Source organism: Herpailurus yagouaroundi, unplaced genomic scaffold, assembly GCF_014898765.1.
Source record: "Herpailurus yagouaroundi ecotype Mexico unplaced genomic scaffold, PumYag 161, whole genome shotgun sequence".
Classification (NCBI taxonomy): domain Eukaryota; kingdom Metazoa; phylum Chordata; class Mammalia; order Carnivora; family Felidae; genus Herpailurus; species Herpailurus yagouaroundi.
Window position 1 is genome coordinate 20,964,149 of NW_024412402.1, and position 22,833 is coordinate 20,986,981.

The following is a 22,833-nucleotide window of genomic DNA, read 5'->3' on the forward strand; positions in this document are numbered from 1 at the left end:
AAGATCTATCAGCCTTCTGTGATGAAGAATTTAAGCTGAAGATACCAAAGTACACTCATGTATTTCCCTGTGGAATTTAGATATCATAAACCATTATTGATACCACGGCAGCTTTAGAGTACAAGGCAATTTCCATAAGCAGCACTGTGAGGAAATAGTAATAGCTTATTTCATAATTGAGGAAACTGAAACAGAAATACTGAGTATCTGGCCTGAGGTTATCCAGTTGTTAAGTGGCAAAGCCAACCTTAAGCCAGAACTTCTTCCATAATACCTCAGCTCCCTACAGGGGAGCTCTTTTGTTTGCTTGTGTAATTTGGGGGTGAGGAGTTGTCTGTGATTTGTTTTTCCTGAACATTTACTTACCATACTCTCTGAGTATGAACTCTTAGAATCTAAATTTAGGAACATTCTTGTTTGGTATCTTTCATGCCCATCTTTGTTCATCGTAACTGCAAAAACATTTTAGAGCTGCGGATAGCCTGAAATATTTATCATGCCCAATCTTTTTGTTTCTTCCGAGAACAAAAGGGGATTCAGGAAAAATTAAGCAAGTACCCAAACCTACTTGGCTGAAGAACTGCAGCTAAAACCTAGGGTTCCCAGTGTTCAGACTACTGCTGTTTCCAGCATGTGGTCCCTCGAGGATTTCCTAGATACATAAGTCAAGTGGTTCAGTTTTGGGTCTGTGACAGCAAACTATAGCCTCCCTGAATCCTGGACTCAAATATCCATAGATTCTCCTACTCTAACTGGATTCCACAGTCCGTGAGAGAAAAAGCCTTTTGATCTGGCCCATTGTGTTTTTCTGAGCACAGTGCCCGTAGTGGGCACTCAATAAAATGCGTTCTTGGGGCGCCTGGGTGGCGCAGTCGGTTAAGCGTCCGACTTCAGCCAGGTCACGATCTCGCGGTCCGTGAGTTCGAGCCCCGCGTCAGGCTCTGGGCTGATGGCTCAGAGCCTGGAGCCTGTTTCCGATTCTGTGTCTCATAGTTCACCGAGTCTCCGATTCTCTGCCCCTCCCCCGTTCATGCTGTGTCTCTCTCTGTCTCAAAAATAAATAAACGTTCAAAAAAAGAAAATTTTTAAAAATGCGTTCAGTACTTACCAAACAAACGTTTGAACAAGGATGAGATGTCATTAGGACTTCATTCAGCTACAAGTAACGGAAAACCCTACTACAATAACTTAGTAAGTGAGGAGTTTGTTTTTCTCAAATAGCTGGATGCCTGGGGGTGAGAAGCTGAGGATTGGGCCAGATTCCTCTGTCTTCCTGCACCACCATCCTTAGCATGCACCTTTTGTCCTCACTGAGAGACAGGCACCTCTTCGTATCAGAGAGGGCTTACCAGAAAGAAGGGCAGAAGGAAGGGCAGAAGGCATGTACCAGCTGAATCTGTCCTTGTTTTTATAATAATATCACTCTTGAAAGTTCCACCCAATAGACTAGAATAGAAATAGATAGAATAGAAAGTTCCACTCTTGAAAGTTCCACTCTTGAAAGTTCTCATTCATATAAGAACTCTGTCACATAACCACTCCTAATTATAGGAAAACCTGAGCAAATCTAGTGCTTTAGTCAGCCATGTTGCCAATATAACAAAATAGGGAGTCTGTTAAGGAAGAAGGGGAAAATAGATATAGGGTAAGCAACTAGCAGCATCTGCCATAATATGTTTTATGAGTCATTGACTCTTTGTTTCTATATGGGTTGTTGTTTTATTTTTATTTTTATTTTATTTTTATTTTATTTTTACCTGTTGTTGTTTTTTGGTTTATTAAAAAAGCAATAGATAATGCAGTGGATGTAGGGGAACTTTTTAAAATTATAGATTCCGAGGTCCACCCTCAAGAAATGCTGATTATTTAGGTCTGGAATGAGTCTATAAATCTGAATGATAAGCTGGCACTCCAGATAATTTGAACACAGGTGGTCACAGGATCATAATTTGAAAAACATTGAACTGGGGCTAGTTTATCAGAGGCACCTTCATTTTATTTCCAAAGGCTTTCTGTCTCATCCCTCTTGAGGCTGTTTCTAAATTTTGGTCAACACAAATAAATGGAGAGTCTTAAAAGTCACAAGTTTTACAAGGCTTTTACTGAGTCTACACAGCTACCTCCCTAGAGGCAATGACTTTCAGTCTCTCATCTATGTTTTTCTCATACTTACCACCATATTCCCAAGTAACATGCTAATACTGGCTATTTCTCATTCTTTTCCCAGTTCTGGATAGTATCTATTGACATCCTACCAGGGAGGATAAGGATGTAGCTCTCTTATACCCTCATTATTCTTTTTCATATTTGTTTCCCTTTCTTGCAAGGTCCTAATATAGTTATAGCCTATTTTTTTTGATATACCAATGTTTAGTGTTTACATTATTATGACTTTTTCCAGCTATGTGATACACCATGATTTCTACACTTCCTTTCTTGTACAACCTTTCTCTATACCTGGAGTTAGTAATTGCTACCTCTTCTTCAGTTGCTTAGGTTTTTTGAGTACTCATTACAATACTGACTCAAACTTTGACAGGATGGTAAAATTCCTCTCAGTAGAGAGTTAAGCATCAAGTAAGTAGTCAGTCTGATATGCTTTTCTTGGAAGCATCCCTGCCCAGCCCCCTATTCTCTGAGACTGGTTATTCTGAGCTCCTTGTTGCACTGGGAGCTTCCTTTGCTACCACCTTGTCAATTGTACCGGATTCCTGTTTCTTGGATTCTGTGCCCTCTCACTCCTTGGTCTTGCTGGAGCATGGCTTCCTGAGAAAAGCCACGTGGAGACAGAGGCAAATTTATCCAGGAGCTGCTGAAGTTCACATTTGCAGGCCTCTGTGAGGGCTGCAAACCGTTGAAAGTTGACAAGTGGAGAGGAAAAGCCAGGTCGCCATCATGAAGCATTTGGGGCACATTTTCTAAAAAGATTTTAGAAGAAAGAGCCATGAATCTCCAAGGTTCCCATTTGTTGTGATTTCTCTTCTCAATCTAAATAAATATTCACGTTCACACCCAATTTTGTGTTGGTAATTTTATTATTTTTTTCTTAAAGAGGGCTCCCCAAATTATAGAAGATTCAGGCCCCCCAGGACCTGGCTTTTTGAGTCTTTGTACATTTATGTCATTTTTCTTCCATCATATTTGATTGATGGTTTGGCTGGATACAGGTTATCAGTTGGAATTAATTTCCCCTCAGAATGTTGAAGGCATTCCTCCGTTTTCTTCTCCCTTCTTATCGCTCAGTTGAGAAGCTGATGCCATTATGATTTCTGATCCCATGCATTTTTTTTTTTTCTGTCTGGAAGTTTGTAGGGTTTTCTTTTATTTAGTCCTCATGTTCTGATATTTCACAATGTTGTTAGTTCATACTGGTTTGGGTTTTTTTCCCCCAGTCATTGTTTTGGATACTTTAAAGGACTCTTTAATCTAAAAATCATATTCTTCAGTTTTCTTCTGTCGCATAATTTCCTCTGCTCTTTCTGCAACTTACATTAAATTACTTAGATGCTGGATCTCTTGAATCTTCCCTCTTGGTTTCTTATCTTTTCTATTTTAAAAAAAAAACTCTAATCTTTTAGTTCTAATAAATATTCCCACCCTTATATTAAATTTTTACATTTCTATCATCATATTTCTAATTCCCAAGGACTTTTATTTGGGTGGGGTGAGGCGGCTTTCAAGAAATTTTTATAGCATCCTGCTCCTCTTTTATGGATGCAGTATCTTTTCCTATTTCCCTGAGAATATTAGCTCTGATTTTTTTCTAATTTTGAGAGTATCCCGAATGGTGTCTGTATATTTTCAAAGTCCCCTTTTTTTTCTGTTGTTTCTGTTCTGCCTTTTATGGCAGAAGCTTTATTCAACTGTCCGTGTTTAAGAATGGTGTACCAAAAATGCCAAAATGTATAGTCTGTGAGTGTGGCTTGCAGATTGTGAGCTTCATTGTAGGGCGATTATCCAGAGCAGGCTTTTTTGATGGCTCATCATTGTGTCTCTAGCAGCTTTCTAGTCTAATCAGTTTCTCATCAGGAAGACCCCATATCTAGCCATTTATTCCTGTTTGAGAAAAGACCATTAGTAAGTTTGATTTATTTATTATGTAATCCATTTAATAGGAAAGGTTCTTGTTTTGAGTGGGTAAGTGGTAGTTTAGGATTCAAACATTTAGAATTTAGTTCTTGACTCTGCCCCCCCTCCTTTGAAGTGGCTGCCTCTGTGTACCCCTGTGTTCCTCTGTGTGTCTTTTGTCAGCAGCAGGGAGACAATCAGCAGTCTTCCACGGAGAGTGAGTTCTTTTCTATTAAAAAGCAAGATGCTCTGGGGCACCTGACTGGCTCGGTTGGTAAAGCATGTGACTCTTGATCTTGAGGTTGTGAGTTCAAGCCCCACACTGGGCATAGAGCTTACTTAAAAAATAAATAAGTAAAAATAAAAAGGCCTGAGATTTTAGTGTAATAAAAGTCTTGTAAGCACAAGTACAACAAATTGTTTTGGAATAACCATTTGCGAAACATTTATTACCCACCGGCGGAGAAATACTTAATCCAGAATAAGTTAGGGCCTTTGGAGAAGCTCCATATCATGCCAATATTTATCTTAATCTTAATAATGACACTTAGAAGAATATTTAATTAAGATGGAAAATTATAGTTAGCTTCTTATTTCTCTTTAAGAGGTTATATTGAGAAAATATTTTCCTAATACCTCCAAAGAATGTCTTAGTTACAGAATTTGGGAGAGAATTTCTGCCCTTGAAGGTCACTCTGCAAATCCATACTATTTTCTTTCTTTGCTTAGCCTGACATGTGATACCCAAAACTTGGGGCAGGGTCAGCACTTTTTCTTTGCTGGGAAAATTTTAGGTCACAAAAAGGCACCAGATAGTATGTGTCACAGGAATGATTCCTGACTTAGCTTTCAAAGACGTCTTCATCAGAAAGCCTAGGCATTAGATACCAGATTTTGTACTGTTGGCTCTTCCTTCTCAGGCACCTTTAAAGAAGACAGCAAAGCCCTTGGAGACTGGGGCCCAGCCCTGTTATCTCTGTTTCACCATCACTTAAAACCATGCCTGATACATAAGAGGCCCTAGCTAAATTGACTCCATTACCCATTTTAAATTAACCCTTCCTACTTGTCCCCTTGATGTTTCCTCTGTTTCCTTTGCATCTTTTTATGCCATTTTTTTTTTCTGGAAGATGATACCTCCTTCTCAAATTTGATGTGTGGAACAGCTGTTGGAAAAAAGACTGGGAAGATCTTCTACCAGGACTTCAGGTAGAATTTCCAGGAGTGACAACTCCCTGTATCATCTTACTGAAGATGTAATAATTTCTTGGGTTATCACCAAACACCCTACATCTGGCACCGTTTTTAATCACAGTTCTATTTGGATGTTTTTTTCTCTCTTGTTCCATGCCACTCTTGTACTGTCCTTTGCTTCCTTCCACTCTTTTTGATCTGGCCCCCACTTTGACCCAGCCTTTCTCTTTGTTCCGTTCTAACATTTTTTTTCTGTCTCTTCTCCCCTACCATCATTTGTCTTCTGGTATATTTTGCACAAAGCACACTGATGTACTAATTTCAGAAGACCTATCCTGCCTATCAGGTGGACACCTGTTTAAACTAACCTAGACCCAGGATGAAAAATCTCTCTCTTCTGGCTGTTTTTGAGATAATTTCTAGGCTTTTTTCTCACTGGGATTGTTTATTTTTATAGAGAACAAGAACTGAACTACAAGATCAAATGATCTTGTAGATTAGTGTTTCTCAAATGCTACCACTCACCATAGAACTTGTATTCTCATGGCATGGAGGCTTGGCTGAAAACAGCATGGCATAAGCTATAGTCTCCCTTAATGCTAAAAAAATTTATGCTACCTTCAAATACATCTTTTTAGTTGTTGTTGTTGTTGTTGCTGCTGCTGCTGCTGCTGCCGGTGGTGGTTTTTGGAAAGAGAGCATGAGCAGGGGAGGGACAGAGAGAGAGAGAGAGAGAGGGAGAGAGAGAATCCCAAGCAGGCTCCATGCTATCAGCACAGAGCCCCATGTGGGGTTTGATCTCACAACCTTGAGATTATGCTCTTGAGCTGAAATCAAGAGCTGGATGCTTAACAGACTGAGCCACTCAGGTGCCCCACATCTCTGTTTTAACATGAAAATAATTTTCCCCAAAATCTTAAGGTGAAATTGATAATTCTATGATGGTAACCATGTTGGTCATGTGATTTCAGATATTTTGACTGTTGGGGCTTACCTGTACACCAGTCTGAGAGGCATGATCTCTTAAGGACTAGAAGATCTCTCAAGGACTCATCTCGCTCTAAAAATTATATGAAAAAGTAATGATAGCAGCACCCTTAGAAATGACTGGATTCAGGAGCTAGTGTCCTCATGATTCAGGATTATGGCTAGGTTGATTTAGTTCAGTTCAGATCAAGACCTGTTATATGGCAAGCTTTATGGGAACTTTATGGGAAAGTTTATGGGAACTTTAACACGAAGTAGATAAGATCTCTGCTCTTGAGGAGCCTATGGTCTAGTGAGTAAGACATGTAAATGTGTAATTTTAATATAACAGGTTAAGTGATAAAAATCAAGATATGCATAATGTACTATGCTAGAACAGAGGTGGGGCCATAGCCTAGCCTGGAAGTTCACAGAAGGCTTTCTAGAGGAGATATGGCACACCTATTGAAAACTGAGAAAAGGGAAGTCACACGAAGAAAAAATGGAAAAGACACACAAGGTGGAGGGAATAGCATGAGCACTGTAACGTTTGTGGTGGGGACAGATGGGAGATGAGGCTTGAGAGACAGGCCAAGAGCCACATTCTGGGTATGTGCAATGCAAAGGGGCATGGACTACATCTGGGTGGTGGTTAGTCAGTGAAATATTTTAGATTCTATAGTGGCGTAGTCAGATTTACATTTTAGGCAGATGACTCTGGTAGCAGAGTGGAAAAAGGATTTATGGATGGCAGGATTAGAGGCACTGCAGCGGTCCAGGCAAAAGACAATGAGAGCCTAAATGAGATAACTATCGTAGGACTAGAAAGGAAAAAGAACATCAGAAAATTTGGGTAGCCAAAATAAGCAGAATATTTTAGTCTCTTGGGGAATTGGGACACTGCAGGGTAGAGAGAGGGATAAAAGGGAGTCTCAGATGAGTCCTAGGAATCTGGCTTTAGAAGTAACTGGATGTTAAGCCATTACCAATCTGGTGGGGAAAGAAGATGATGAATTCAGTTTGGGACATGTTGACTTTGAGGTGTCTAAGAAGAATCTACATGTTTTTGTGTGTCTGTTGGTTTAGCAAGTTGTTAGATATATGAGTTTGAAACTAAGGGCAAAGGTCAAGGCTAGAGAAAAGAGTCATCAGCGTGCAGGTGGTAATGGAACTATGGGTATGTATGAGTTCTTGCCAGAAGAAGCTATATAGAACAGTGGACCAAAGTCTGCTCATGTTTAAGAGACAGGAAAAATAAGAGGACCATTTAAGGGAGAAAAAGAAGATTATAGCAGATGAAGGGAGCCAGGAGAGAATAGTATCTTGAAAGCCAAGAGCAGTAGATAATTCCAAAAATGAGTGACTAAGGGATGGTGTCAGCTACAGAGTAGTGCAGGAACAGAAGAGAGGTCTACTCAGATAATATTATAAAGATTTCCACTGATGAAGCAATATGAAGAGATTTGGTGACACCTGTGAATGTAATTTTAGTGTCATGGTGGTGAAGGAGCAGAACTAAATAGAGACAGCAATTGTATTTCCAGGTTTTTTCATGAAATTTAACTGATTTTGACAATGTTTGATTGCAATACACAAACCATCAAAATCCCTTTCTATCCAAAGACAATTTCATTTAAGTGGTAATTTAATTCAATAATTAATGACTTTCCAAATAATTTTAATATTAGAAACTGTAATTGTCTATAAATAAACCTATTATCAAAGGCATTTTGGCTCTGGACTAGGTGAGATGGTGAGAAAAAGATCCACCTATTTTGAGAACATATGTATAAAGTTTAAAAATTTGCAAAACTATATGTTGTTTGAAGATCATGTATGTACTAAATGTATGTAGTATAGAACAAGACAAAAGTGAGTGATTGCTAAACACACAATTCAAAATGATGCTACTTCTCAAGAGGGAAGTCAGGGAAGCTATCAAGGATGTGTCAATAGGAAGCTCCAAAGATGTTAGTAATATTCTGTTTCTTAAGCTGAGTCATGCCACACAGTTGTTATTCTTTACAACTTTTATATACATTAGCTATATTACTTTTATGTTTGGAATAGTAAATAGGAAGAGAGATACACAATGGTTCTTCAGGGACCCAGGTCCAAACAGAATTTTTTGTTTCTTTTTCCTTTTTCTCTTATTATTTTGTGTGAAAAATTCTTGGGCCTGATTATAGTTGACAGGAAGAAGGCAACAAAGGGTGAGAGAAGTTCATGAGTGCTAGAACTCACAGGACACAGGTGAGGATTCAATAAAAGCACAGATTAAAGGGCACCTGGGTGGCTCAGTCGGGTGAGTGTCGCCTCTTGATTTCAGCTCAGGTCATGATCCCAGAGTCATGGGATCCAGTCCCATGTCAGGCTCCACGCTGAGTGCTAAGGGCTGCTTCCATAGTTTGACTATTGTATTTATTTAATGCTGCTATAAACATAGGGGTGCATGTATCTCTGAATTAGAATTTTTGTATTCTTTGGGTAAACACCCAGTAGTGTGACTGCTGGATCATATGGTAGTTCTACTTTTAACTCTTTGAGGAACCTCCACGCTGTTTTCTAGAGCAGCTGCACCAGTTTGTATTCTCACCAACAGTGCACAAGGGTTCCTTTTTCTCCACCTCCTTGCCATCATCCATTTTTTCTTGTGTTGTTGATTTTAGCCATTCTGACAGGTGTGAGGTGATATCTCATTGTGGTTTTGATTTGCATTTCCCTGATGATATGTGATGATGAGTATCTTTTCATGTGTCTGTTGACCATCTATATGTCTTCTTTGAAGAAATGTCTTCTCATATCTTCTGCCCATTCTTAATCACATTATTTGGTTCTTGAGTGTTGAGTTTTATAAGTTCTTTATATATTTTGGATACTAATCCTTTATGGATATGTCATTTGCAACTATCCTCTCCCATTACATAGGTTGCCTTTTAGTTGCCTTTAGTTGTGTGATTTAGTTGTGTTTCTTTGCTGTGCAAACACTTTTTATTTTGATGTAGTCCCAATAGTTTATTTTTGCTTTCATTTCCCCTGCCTTAAGGTACCTAACTAGAAAAAATAGTTGCTACAACCGATGTCAGAGAAATAACTGCCTGTGCTCTCTTCTAGGATTTTTATGGTTTCAGGTCTCACTCTGAGGTCTTTAATTCATTTTGAATTTATTTTTGTGTGTGGTGTAAGAAAGTGGTCCAGTTTCATTCTTTTGCACTTTGCTGTCCAGTTTTCCCAGCACCATTTGTTGAAGAGACTGTCTTTTTCCCCGTGGATATTCTTTCCTGGTTTGTCAAAGATTAATTGACCATATAATTGTGGATTTGTCTTTGGACTTTCCATTCTGTTCCATTGACCAATGTGTCTATTTTTATGCCAATACCATACTGTTGATTAGTACAGCTTTATAATACAACTTGAAGTCTGGAATTGTGATACCTCCAGCTTTGCTTTGCTTTTTCAAGATTGCTTAGACTATTCAGGGTCTTTTGTGGTTCCATACAAATTTTAAGAGGGGTCATTTCTTATTCATTTTATTATTTCCTCAGCACCCAGCCTATTTAATGGGATCCCATTAAAAAAAATGGAAGCAGGAATGAGACCATCTTTTGCTTAGAAATCTAAACTCACTTGGGAGGTAACTGAGCTCTTATTCATGGAATTTTGTTCCACGGCATCATGAACTCATGCCAAAACAAGGCTCAAATTCTTATTCTGGTTTTGAGCCTTCTGACCAAGGACCTACCTACCAACTTACAGAGAAAATAACAATAACAGTAGTAGCTATAAAATTTTTTAAGAAGTGACAGACTCCAGAGTTATTTAAGGGCTCCCAGGCTACTATAGAGCAGGGATACTCTGCCTGAAGTTCAGGACTAAACCATAGTCACATCAGCCATGGGCCACAGAGAACTTTCAACTCTGTACCTTGTGCTTCCTCTGCATTTTACTACTAAGCAGCTCATAGAAGAAAGTGGGAGGTATTAGGCTTGTTATTTGCAGAGTAACAGAAAGCTGAGTCAGGCAGGGTTGGTTGTATTCCAAAGTAAACTCAGACCAGAAGCCATTTAAGTGTTTCTGTTGGCAAAGACAGATTCAAAATAATATTCTCTGTTCTCCCCATTACCTATTTGCCTACTGACCAAACACATATCCCATTTCTATTAAAAAGGTATTCAGGGGCACCTGGGTGGCTCAATCGATTAAGCATCTGACTTTGGGCCAGCTCACGAATTCAAGCCCCACATTGGGCTCTGTGCTGACAGCTCAGAGCCTGGAGCCTGCTTCAGATTCTGTGTCTCCATCTCTGTCTCTCTGCCCCTCCCCCACTCATGCTCTGTCTCTCTCTCTCTCTCTCCCTCCTTCAAAAATAAATAAACATTTTAAAAAATGAAAAAACCCACTACCTTCTCCAGGGTCAGGTAAAGGTTCAACATAATTCCCCTCTCCCCACTTGAAGTTAGTACTAAAAGATACAGCAGCCTTAGTTCAATAATTATACTTCTCCTAAAAGAGAAACCAGGTTTCTCCCCCATTAATTGTGGGAATAAGTATGAGAACACCAGAGAAGAGAGGAAACTAATATTTGTTAAACACTTACAAACACTGTTAGCTGCTAGACATTCTCAGTTAATCCTCACAAGATGCTTCTGAGGTAGTGTTAAGGTCCTCATTTTGGAAGAAAGGGTACTGAAAGGGTACCAAGAGGTTAGGGAAGTTGTCCATGACCTTACCAGTAAAAGCAGCAAAGATTGACGCTCCATAGTTTGTGCTCTTTCTATTATATGACTGTATTTCCCCCTTAAAGGAACATGTAGGAATCCAGTTTCCTTTAGGGAAATTAAGGAAATAGAATTCACCTGAACTAATATAAAACTTGACTTGCATCTTTCTAACTTAACCTTCCTCAGGCCCATTTGTGAGTTGGTTTATATCCTTTCTAGAGATTCTTGGGCACATAGGACTACAATGTCTGGTTGATTTGACTTTTAAGTATACTGTTCTGTTCATTCCCAACCTAAGACAATTTAAAGGTTTAATGCATTCCAGCCATGGAAGAGAATGACATTAGGTCTTTCTTGGTAAAGAAAGTAGGAATGGTAGGGTAAAGAGAGTAAGAAACATTATCTAGCTCGATTCTGACCATATGGATGATTGGCTACACCTGCTTCTTAGTCTAGGCATGTACTATTTGCTCTGTCTGGAGCTTTACGCACACTACCTATGTTTACCTGTTTTTCAAGGAAGTTTTAGGGACACTTCCCTTTATAATCTTTCTCCTATTTCTCCCAGGCTGAGTCAGAGTCCTACTTTCATTGTCATAACACTCTGCACACTCTATTAAAACATTTAATATATGTGTCATAATTGTTGAATTACTCATTCTTTACCACAGTTTCATCTTATTGTAGGCAAGGCCCTTCTTTGAAGATTGATGAAATCCATTTTCAAGAGTAGAAGGTAGACAAAGGCACTAAGACAATTCAATGCGGGAAAGAAAAACCTTTTCAACAAATGGCTGGGACAATTAGATATGCAAAAAATGAAGCTGGATCACTACTTCACACCACATACAAAAGTTAATTAAATGGATCATAGACATAAATGTAAGAGATAAAACTGTAAAAATCCTAGAATAAAACATAGGATTGAATCTTCATGGTCTTGAGTTAAGCAATGGCTTCTTAGATATGACACCAAAGCACAAACCACAAAAGAAAAAAATATAAACTGACTTCATCAAAATCAAAAGTTTCTGTGATCCAAAGGACACAATAGAGAAAGTAAAAAGACAACCCACAAAAAGAGAGAAAATATTTTCAAATCATATATCTGATACAGGACTTGTATCTATAATATATAAAGAGCTATTACAACTCAACAAGTTAAAAATTTTTTAAATGGGTAATGAATTTGAATAGGCATTTCTCCAAAGAAGATATACAAATGCCCAATAAGCTCATGAAAAGATGCTTCACATCACTAATCATTAGGGAAGCAAAATAAAACAAAACAATGAGATATACTTCACACTCATTAGTATGGTTAAAATTAAAAAGATGAACATAACAAGTGTTGGGAAGGATGTGGAGAAATTGGAACCTTCATACACTGCTGGTGAGATGGGAAAATGGTGCAGCCATTTTGGAAAAGAGTCTGGTTGTTCCTCAAAATGTTAAACATAGAGTTACCATATGACCAAGTAATTCCACTCCTAGTATATGCCCAAGAGAAATGAAAACATAGGTACACACAAAAATTTGTACGCCAATATTCATAGTATCATTATTCATAACAACCCAAATATCCATCAACACGTGAATGGATATTATATGTCAACCATACTTCAGTTAAAAATATAAAGGATTGGGCACCTAGCTAGCTCAGTTGGTAGAGCATGCAACTCTTGATCTCAGGGTCATGAGTTTGAGCCCCACATTGGGTATGGAGCCTACTTAAAACATAAAACTTTTTAAAAAATTAAAAGATTAAGATTTAAAAACCAGATGAATGGATAAACAAAATGTGACATATCTGTACAATACAAAATTATTCAGCAATGAAAAGGAATGAAGGACTTTTACATGCTACAACATGGATGAACCTTCAAACCATGCTATCTGAAAGAGGCAGAGATATAGGATTCCACTTAAATGAAATATCTAGAATAGGCAAACTCATGGAGATAGAAAGTAGATTAGTGGTTGCCAGAGTCAGAGGGGTTGAAAGGAAATGGAGAATGATTGCTAATGGGTGTGGGATTTCTTTCGGGGTTGATGAAAATGTTTTAAAATCAGATAGTGGTAATGGTTGCACAACTGTGAATATACCATCAATCACTGAATTATATACTTCAAAGGAGTGAATGTTATGGTATATGAATTATATGTCAATAAGGCTGTTATTTAAAAAAAGAAAAAGAGAGAAATAGCAAGAAAGCATTGAGACTTCTAGAACCATATGAGGGCGATTTTCAGATTCATTAAGAAAAACTGTCCCAGAAATACAAAGCAGCAATACTTAGTAAGGTTGTTTAAACCTTCAGAGTGTCTTCTTTGATACATCTGATTTGTCTTTTGTAGTGATTTAGTAATTAAATCTACAAAAGTATATGGAAATGTCAATTAAGTGATGAATAAATAAAATGTGGTATAATGGGCTGAATTACGCTCCCCATCCCCCAATTTATATGTTGAAGTCCTGATCTCCAGTATGTCAGAAGGTGACTATATTTAAAGATTATCTCTTTAAAGAGATAATTAAGTTAAAATGAGGTCATCAGGGAGGTGTCTAATCTAACTGTTGCCCTTATAAGAGGACACAGGCACACACAGAGGGAAGATGTATGTGAAGACACGGGGAGAAGACAGCCATCTTCAAGCCAAGGAGAACTTGGTCACCATTTCAAAAGATAAAATGTGTCTATCTGGTATCAGAAAGAAAAGGCACGAGTCAGGACAGTTCCAGATACAATTTGCCAAAATAGTCTTTGGCGCCTTTTTAGTATAAATTCTACCATTCTTACAGCATCATAACTTCTTCCTTTGATATGATAAAGCTTTCCAATATTTTTTTTAATTTTTTTTAATGTTTATTTATTTCTGAGGCAGAGAGAGACAGAGCATGAGTGGGGGAGGGTCAGAGAGAGAGGGAGACACAGAATCAGAAGCAGGGTCCAGGCTCTGAGCTGGCAGCACAGAGCCCAACACAGGGATTGAACTCACAAACCGTGAGATCATGACCTGAGCTGAAGTTGGTCGCTCAACCGACTGAGCCACCCAGGCGCCCCTTTCCAATATTTTTTTATTTATTTTTTTTTTAATTTTTTTTTTCAACGTTTATTTATTTTTGGGACAGAGAGAGACAGAGCATGAACAGGGGAGGGGCAGAGAGAGGGAAACATAGAATCGGAAACAGGCTCCAGGCTCTGAGCCATCAGCCCAGAGCCTGACGCGGGGCTCGAACTCACGGACCGCGAGATCGTGACCTGGCTGAAGCCGGACGCTTAACCGACTGCGCCACCCAGGCGCCCCTCCAATATTTTTTTAAAGAAACTGCAAAAGCCTGAGTGTCCTACCCATAACATGTTAACCTCATATATATGTGTACAACTCATAACAACTTAGGTTATCCTAGATAAAAACAGTCCACGAAGCTTAGTGGCTCATTACAACAACTGTTTATTTTTCCTATGCCATGTGTTCATCATGGCTTGTTTGGGGCTCTGCTCAATGTCTCCTCACTCTGGGATCTAGACTGATGGAGAAGCTACTGTCATGAACATTGATAGTAATGTGGTAAAGGGAAATGTGTTCTGAGAGGTCTGGAACTGCCAATTAATTATGTGTTTCCTCCCAGCACTAACACATGTCACTTCTGCCCACAACTCACAAGACCCCACCCAACGACAAGGGGGCCAGAAAGTGCAATCATACCATGTGCCTAGAAGACAGAGAGCCAGAAATACTTAATGAATAGTGTTAAATACCCTCAAAGTAGTCTTCCATTTTGCTTTCCCTGTTCATATAATCATATACCTGTATACATATGTAGTACATATATGCAGGACATTACCTTTGTTGTTTAAAATGGAGTCATATTATAAGTAATAGTTTTTTCCATCTTGCTTGTCTCAGCCAGCTCTCTCATGGAAAACCTTCTAGAACAGCTGGTATAGCTCTAATTCATTCTTTTTAATGGTTACATAATATCCCATGGTGAAGATAAACCATAATTCATTAAGTATGTATTAGTAAGTATGAAAGCCAAGTCCTTGGTTCTAATGTTGGAGGGTGCTGGTTGCTAAGCCCAGGCACTCAAGGAAGAAAATAAAATTCATTTTTCTTCTTGGTTTTGAGTCTCTCACTCATCTAGGTACATCCTATCCTTCCACTATGTGTACTTTCTTCATCTAAAATAAGGGAAAATTCAGGCTTTTTTTTTTTTTAAAGGCCCATATCACGTTTTGTTTTTAACTACAGGCAAATGACATTGGCCATAATTTTTCATTTCTTTTGCTCCCTCTCTCTATGTCTATGACTCTTCTGTCCTCTTCTTTCCTTGTCCCCTATTCTTCCTTACTCTTACCCGCATTTTCTCTTCTGGACACCATCAACCTGTCTTCATTTCACTTACCTCAAATGAAAAATAGAGAATATAGAGGGGGGAAATGGCTAAAGATAAGGAGGGCAAGGAAAGCATGTCAAACCTCTTATTCAAATGATGTTCCTTTTCCTGTGATCTCCTTAGACATAACACGAACCACTAGTCTTCTTGGTTGCCAGCTTTAACTCAAAGCTACCCCCTCTCCACGGCTGCCTGGATGGCTCAGCCCATTAAGCATCTGACTCCAGCTCAGGTCACAATCTTGCGGTTCATGAGTTCCAGCCCGGCATCAGGCTCTGTGCTGGCATCATTGAGCCTGCTTGGGATTCTCTCTTTCTGCCCCTTCCCTGCTCATGCTCTCTTTCAAAAAAAAAAAAAAAAGTAAAAAAAAAAAAAAAAAAAAAAAAAAAGGTACCACCTCTCCAAAACACTCAATCTTCCCTTCACACTCCCATGCTATCTCACACAATATCAAAAAACAATGAATATATTAAAATAAGAATGTTAGGAAACTTTTCCTTGCAGAAGTACTTTCTGATATTTCTTCTCTGTGGGTTTTCCTTAGATTGAAATATTTTGTACCATGTAATTCTTGGCAGCTTACCCCTTGAGTATTTGCTTTTTTTTTTATTTAATACTTATTTTTAAATTATTTTTTTAAGCTAGACTTCTCAGGGACTTAGCCTGTTTGAATGGTGTTATCAAAATTATCAGAAGTCTAAATTTTTATTCTTCTATTTGAAATTAGTTATTACCTTGTTTCTCCTTATTGAAACTGACCCATCCTGTATTTCTACCACATGTCCTATGATGTAGCTAAGCAAATAAACTAATCTAATAATTGATTAATGGAAGAAATCTACCTCCCTGCTCCTCTCCCTCATCAAATCAAGGTATTCAGCTTTCCAAGTAGCATAAGTAAATTTAGAAACAGTTTCTACAGACATGCTGTGGGCCCTACCATCCACTGAGGTGCATCTTAAACCAGGTAAAAGGGAAGGGTGGGGTTTGACAAGTGGTATGCACTACAGAAAGACAGACAAGGACTCTGCCTTTATTTAGGGTACCGTTCCTCAGAAAAAAATGAGACGGGACAGGAAGGATTTGCAAAGCTGGTTTTTCTGCACTTCTGGCTAGGAAGACAAGGGAGTATAACAGGCTGGATCTTGAGAGGGACCTCGGTTAAACATGAAAAGAAAATGGAGGTTTTTAAAAAAATATATTGATCAGTGGGGCACCTGGGTGGCTCAGTCAGTTAAGCATCCAACTCCAGCTTAGGTCATGATCTCACAGTTCATGAGTGCAAGCCCTGCATCAGGCCCTGTGCTGACAGCTTGGAACCTGGAACCTGCTTTGGATTCTGTGTCTCCCTCTCTTTCTGCCCCTTCCCACTTGCACTCTGTCTCTCTCTCTCAAAAATAAATAAACGTTAGAATTTTTTAAAAAAAATATTGATCAATATAGGGTCTTAAAAAAAATGAAAAAAAGAAGGGGAAGAAGGCCTTCCAGTTAAGGCAGAATGAATAGGTAGGCAGTTTCTTTCTGCAAAAAAACTAAAAACAAGCCAAAAAATTGTATAAAGCTAGACAATTTGTCAAAACCAGCCATTTCTGGGAACTGGTAATGAACCAAAGTCAGACAACAAATTGAGAAGCTGTTGTGACTTTGTTAAATTAACATTTGCTAAGAAGGGTGCCCGGGTGTCTGATGGTGAGTCTCTGTTCAACAAGATACTACTGAAATAGAGAATTTTATTACTCCCAGGTCCTGGAGAAGGTACAAGTCCTGCCTCAAGGGGCCATACGGGGAGGTCAAGGCAGAGTACACGTGGAGACTGTGGCAGGACCCGGTGTACATACCTTTACTGGGACCCACAAATAGAGCCCTTAGGATTCCCAGGCTAAGTCTGGGTTGGTCACTTCAAACAAGAAAGAACAGGGTTTTGGTAAGCCTCACAGGGGTCTTATTTAAGGGCTGCATAAGGGGAAGGCCCTGAGAGGAGGAGGACTGTTTACTACAAGGGCCATTGGGGAACTCATATCTTGAACGCGTTTACTTGTGGCCCTGCAGCTGTTATCTAGGGCATGTTTGCCCCTGCAGGCCACCTGGCTACACAAAATGGAGGAGACAGCAATATTATGGAGTAGTTCAGCTAAACTCTCAACAGAAGCTTTTATTTTTGAAAAGCTACTAGATCTTCAGGTAACAACAGTTGGAGACTATGGCCTTGTTGCCTGGGGCTGCTGCCATTAATTCCCTTCACTCAAAGACTTTTAAGTAACTTGGTGCTAACCATGAAAACAAATAGTTTTGCTGCCAGGGGAAACAGACACGGTTCAGGGTAGTGATTGGGAGGTTGAAAATCCTTGGCTCAATGGGTTAAACATGGGAATGAACAGGGAAAGGGAGTCAGAAAAAATAATTGAAGAATTAATGGCTGGAAACTCCCCAAGTTTGATGAAAAATATTAAACTATAGACCCAAGAAGCTCAGCCAAGATAAAAACAACAACAAAAACAAAACAAAAAACCTACAAAATGAATAACACAAAGATATGTCAGAGTCAAACGGCTGAAAACCAAAGATATCAAGAAACAAAAAATTTTTTTTAATTTTTTTAACGTTTATTTATTTTGGGGAGATAAAATAAATATCTGTGCTCTGTCAGCACAGAGCCGGATGTGGGGCTCAAACCCAGGAACTGTGAGATCATGACCTGAGCTGAGGTTGGAGGCTTAACCGACTGGGCCACCCAGGCACCCCAACAAGAAAATTTTGAAAGCAAGAAAAAAAGTGACTCACTGGGAAATAACAGTATGAGTAATAACTGATTTCTCACCAGTACCATGGGAGGTCAGAAGCCTGTGGAATGATATAATCAAAGTGTTGAAAGAAAAAACTGCCAACTAAGAAGTCTATATCCAACCTAACTAGTCTTCAAAAATGAAGATGAAATAAAGATATTTCCAGAAAAGCAAAACTGAAAGAATTCATTGGTAACAGAACTGCTCTATAAGAAATATTAAAGGATATCCTTCAGGCTGGAACTAAATGAGATTAGAGGGTTATTCAAATGCACAGAAAGGAATGAAGAGCACTAGAAATGGTAAATATGTAATTAAATATAAAAGGCTATCTGTCTCTATTTCCTGAAAAATATAAGACTATTTAGTGCTCACTTCAGCAGCACACATACTAAAATTAGAATGATACAGCAAAGATTAATGTGGCCCCTCCCTGCACAAGATTGACACACAAATTCGTGAAGTGTTCCATATTTTTTTGTTGCATTACTATATTGTACACCTAAAACTAATATAATATGTCTGTTAACTATACTGGAATTAAAATTCAAAATTTAATAAAAAAGTAAAAAATAAAAGGCCTATTTAAAGCACTAATTGCAATACTGTTGGTTTATAATATATATCACATACTTATATTTAATATATTTATTGACTGTTGATATGTATACCAACAATGGCATGATGAAGGGGGTTGGAAATGAAACTATAAATTAACAAAGCTGCTATATTTTACCAGAATTAAGTTAATATTAACCTAAAGTAGACAGGGATGCATACTGTAATTCCTAGAGCAAGCACTAAAAAAGAAAAATAAGGTTTCAAAAACATAGCTTAAAAAAATGAAAAGAAGAATTAGAATAGTACATTAGGGGTACCTGGGTGGCTCATTCAGTTGACAGTTTGACTTCCACTCAGGTCACGATCTCGCGGTCTATGAGTTCAAGCCCTGCGTCAGGCTCTGTGCTGACAGCTCAGAGCCTGGAGCCTGCTTCGGATTCTGTGTCTCCCTCTCTTTCTCTGTCTCTCTCCTACTCATGCTTTGTCTCTCACCCAAAAATAAATAAACATAAAAAAAATTATTTATACACAAAAGACAGCAGTAAACAAGGAACAGAGGAACAAAAAAGGCCTGAGAGAACAAGTGGAATTTGAAATTAAAAACACAACATTTACATTAGCACCCTGCAAAAAAGAAATACTTGGGGTACCTGGGTGGCTCAGTTGGTTAAGCATCTGACTTAGGCTCAGGTCATGATCTTGCAGTTTGTGAGTTCAAGCCTGTGTCGGGCTCTGTACTGACAGCTCAGAGCCTGGAGCCTACTTTGATTCTGTGTCTGCCTCTCTCTCTGCCCCTCCCTGCTCATGCTCTGTCTCTCTCTCTCTCTCTTTCAAAAATAAATAAACATTTTTTAAAAAATTTTTAAAGAAATAAGTATGAAGCTAACAAAATAAGGAGAGGAAAACCATAAAACTCTGATGAATGGAACCAAAGAACTAAATAAATGGAAAGATGTTCCATGTTCATGGACAGAAAGACACTATTGTCAAGATGTCAGTTCTTCCCCACTAGATCTATAGATTAAATGCAATTTCAATCAAGATCCCAGAAAGTTATTTCATGGATGTTGACAAATTGATTCTAAAGTTTATACGGAAAGGCCAAAGACCCAGAATAGCCAACAAAATACTGAAGAACAAAGTCAGAGGACTCATGTTACCCAATTTCAAGACTTATGTTAAAGCTATAGTAACCAAGAGAATGTGGTATTGGCAAAAAAAATAGATAAATAGATCAATGAAATATAGGGCCCAGAAATACACCTTGATCAACTGACCTTTGACAAAAGAATAAAGGCAACACAATGGAGCAGAGATAGTCTGTTCAATAAATGGTGCTAGAACAACTGGATATCCACATGCAAAAAAATTAATCTAGACACAGACCTTACACCGTCACAAAACTTGAAACTTTTGTTTCAACCAAATGCACCATAAATCTAAATGTAAAATGCACAGCTGTAAAATTCCTAGAAGATAATATAAAAGAATACTTAGATGACCTTGTATATGGTGATACCTTGTTAGATTAACAACACCAAAGACATTATCCATGAAAGAAGTACCTGATAAGGTGGACTTCATTAAAATTAAAAACTACTGCTCTGCAAAAGACAAAAATCAAGAAAATTAGAAGACAAGCCACAGACTAGGAGAAAATATTTGCAAAAGGACACATCTGTTAAAAGACTGATATCCAAAATAACTTAAAACTTAAGAAAAAAAAATTTAATGGGCCAAACCACCTTGACAGACACTTCACCTAAGACATACAAGTAAGCATATGAAAAAATGCTCCACATCGTAGTATACCATCAGGGAAATGAAAATGAAAATGATGAGACAGCATAACATACCTCCTGGAATGGCCAGAATCCAGAACACTGACACCAGATGCCGGGGAGAGTGTAAAGTAACAGGAGCTCTCATACGCTGCTGGTGAGAATGCAGAATGGTACAGCTGCTTTGGAAGATAGTTTGGCAGTTCCTGCGAAACTATCCATACAATCCAGCAATTCTGCTCTTTGGTGTTTACCCAAAGGAGATAAAAACTTATGTCCACACAAAACCTACACACAGGTGTTTCTAACAGCTTCATTCATAATTCCAGAATCTTGGAAGCAACCAAGATGTCCTTCAGTAGTTGAGTGTATAAATAAACTGCGGTATATCCAGACAATGGAATATTGTTCAGTGCCAGAAAGAAATGAACTATCAAGCCGTGAAAAGACCCGGAGGAAACTAAAGTGCCTATTAGCAAGTGAGAGAAGCCAATCTGAAGAGGCTACATACTGTATGATTCCAACATTTGACATTCTGGAAAAAGCAAAACTATGGAGATAATAAAAAGGGGTGGTGTCAGAGGTGGGGGGGGGAGAAATGAATAGGCAGGGCACAGGGAATTTTTAGGGCAGTAAAAATACTCTGTGTGTTATTTATAATGATGGGTACATGTCATTATAATTTTGTCCAAAGCCATAGAATGCACAACATCAGTAATGAACCCTCCGGCAAACTATGGACTTTGGTAATTATGATGTGTCAATGTAGACTCATCCTTGGTTTAAAAAAAAAAAAAAAAGCACCATTCTGATGAGTGGTATCAAAAATAGGGGAGACTGTGCACGTGTGCAGGCAAAAGGTGTAGGGAAAATCTCTGTACATTACTCTCAATTTTGTTGTTGCTTAGAGCTCTAAAAAAATAGTCTTTTTGAAAAAACATAAAAGAGACATAGAAAACAAGTAGCAAAATGTAACCACGTTAATAATTACAATGAATATGAATAGATTAAGGAAGCCCGTTTTGATTATTTAAAAATGCAGAGATTGTCAGCCATGCAAATTCTCAAAGAATCTACCTTTTGTTCATATTTTGGGGAATAACTAGAGGCATATTAATGGAAATAAACCAGGACAGAAGAATAAATGGCATCCAAGAAACAGGGGGGTCAAAAACAGGAAAAGGCAAAGGGAATTTAAAAGATAGTGCCAAATGCTCCAGGATGATAGACAACCAGTCCAGTTTTGGGGACAGAGGATAAAAGGTCCTGGAAGAAAGGTCTCTAGGAATAAAATGGAACTGACAAGTTTTCTGATGTTTGAATATCTAGACATTAATTTGGAGGACATTTAGCAGATCTGTTAGCTCTTTTGGGGAAAAACACAGTGATTAGGTATATGGGAAAGTAAACAAATGAAAAACAAGGCAAATATTAATTCCAGAATAAAATAACAATGGTGAAAATACAACCCATAATATGCTACTTGGATGAGCATGTATTCGTTCCACAAATATTTGAGTGCTTACCAAGTCAGGGCCTGCTGTAAGCACTGGGCTAACGGCAACAACAAAACAGATCAAATCCCTCCTTTCAGGGAGTGTACATTCTAGTGGATAGAGCTGGATGCTAAAAAGAAAATCAATATGCAATATCAGATAGTGATCCATGCCTTAAAGAAAATTTAGACGTACACCAGATAGCATTTGTTAGGTAATGATTAGCTGTAAATAATAAACATACAATGAATTCTTAAAAAAAAAAAAAAAAAAGAGGGAAGAGGAGGAGGAAGAGGACGAGGATGAGGAGGAAGCGGAGGAGAAGAAGGAGGAGAGGGAGAAGGAAAAGTAGGAGGAGAAGCAGTAGTATACCTGGATTGGAAAGTGGGACATGCCTGCTACTTTTCACAAAGTAGTCAGGGAATAAAGTAACATTTGAACAGATACCTGAAGAAAATGAAGGAAAGACCTGTTGGCTCTCTTTGGGGAACCACTAGAAAGAACAGACAGCCCAGGCCCAGAAGCAGGAGGGGGTCTGTACTTGGAAATGGAAGGCAATGGAAGGGACCCTGTGTTGCACGGCTGAAAGGGTAGGAGAGAGGTCAAAGAGATAGCTCAGGATCATGTAGGATTTATCAGCTCTGGTAAGGACTTTGGATCTACAGAGCCATAATAAAGAAACTAATGATTTAAGCAAATGAACACAATGTAACTACTGTGAACATGACCGGTTGAAGAGGAGGGAGAGGTTATAAGAGAGCTCCAGGAAGTTGGTGGATAACGCCTGACAACGATATAATAACAAATGGCAGCATGCACAAATGAATGAGAATTGTGGAAGTAAGTACCAGAAGAAACAGT

The 22,833-nt window shown here is 38.5% G+C and overlaps 1 protein-coding gene and 1 non-coding gene across 2 annotated transcripts in view; both read left to right on the plus strand.

The window, feature by feature from the left end:
• The window catches only part of TMEM45B (transmembrane protein 45B), a 39,827-nt gene that overhangs the window by 2,359 nt on the left and 14,635 nt on the right, over positions 1-22,833 (plus strand). The window lies entirely within an intron of this gene.
• Positions 18,502-18,612, plus strand: LOC121035693 (U6 spliceosomal RNA). The gene has a single exon (XR_005793031.1). It is a non-coding gene; the product is annotated as a U6 spliceosomal RNA (small nuclear RNA).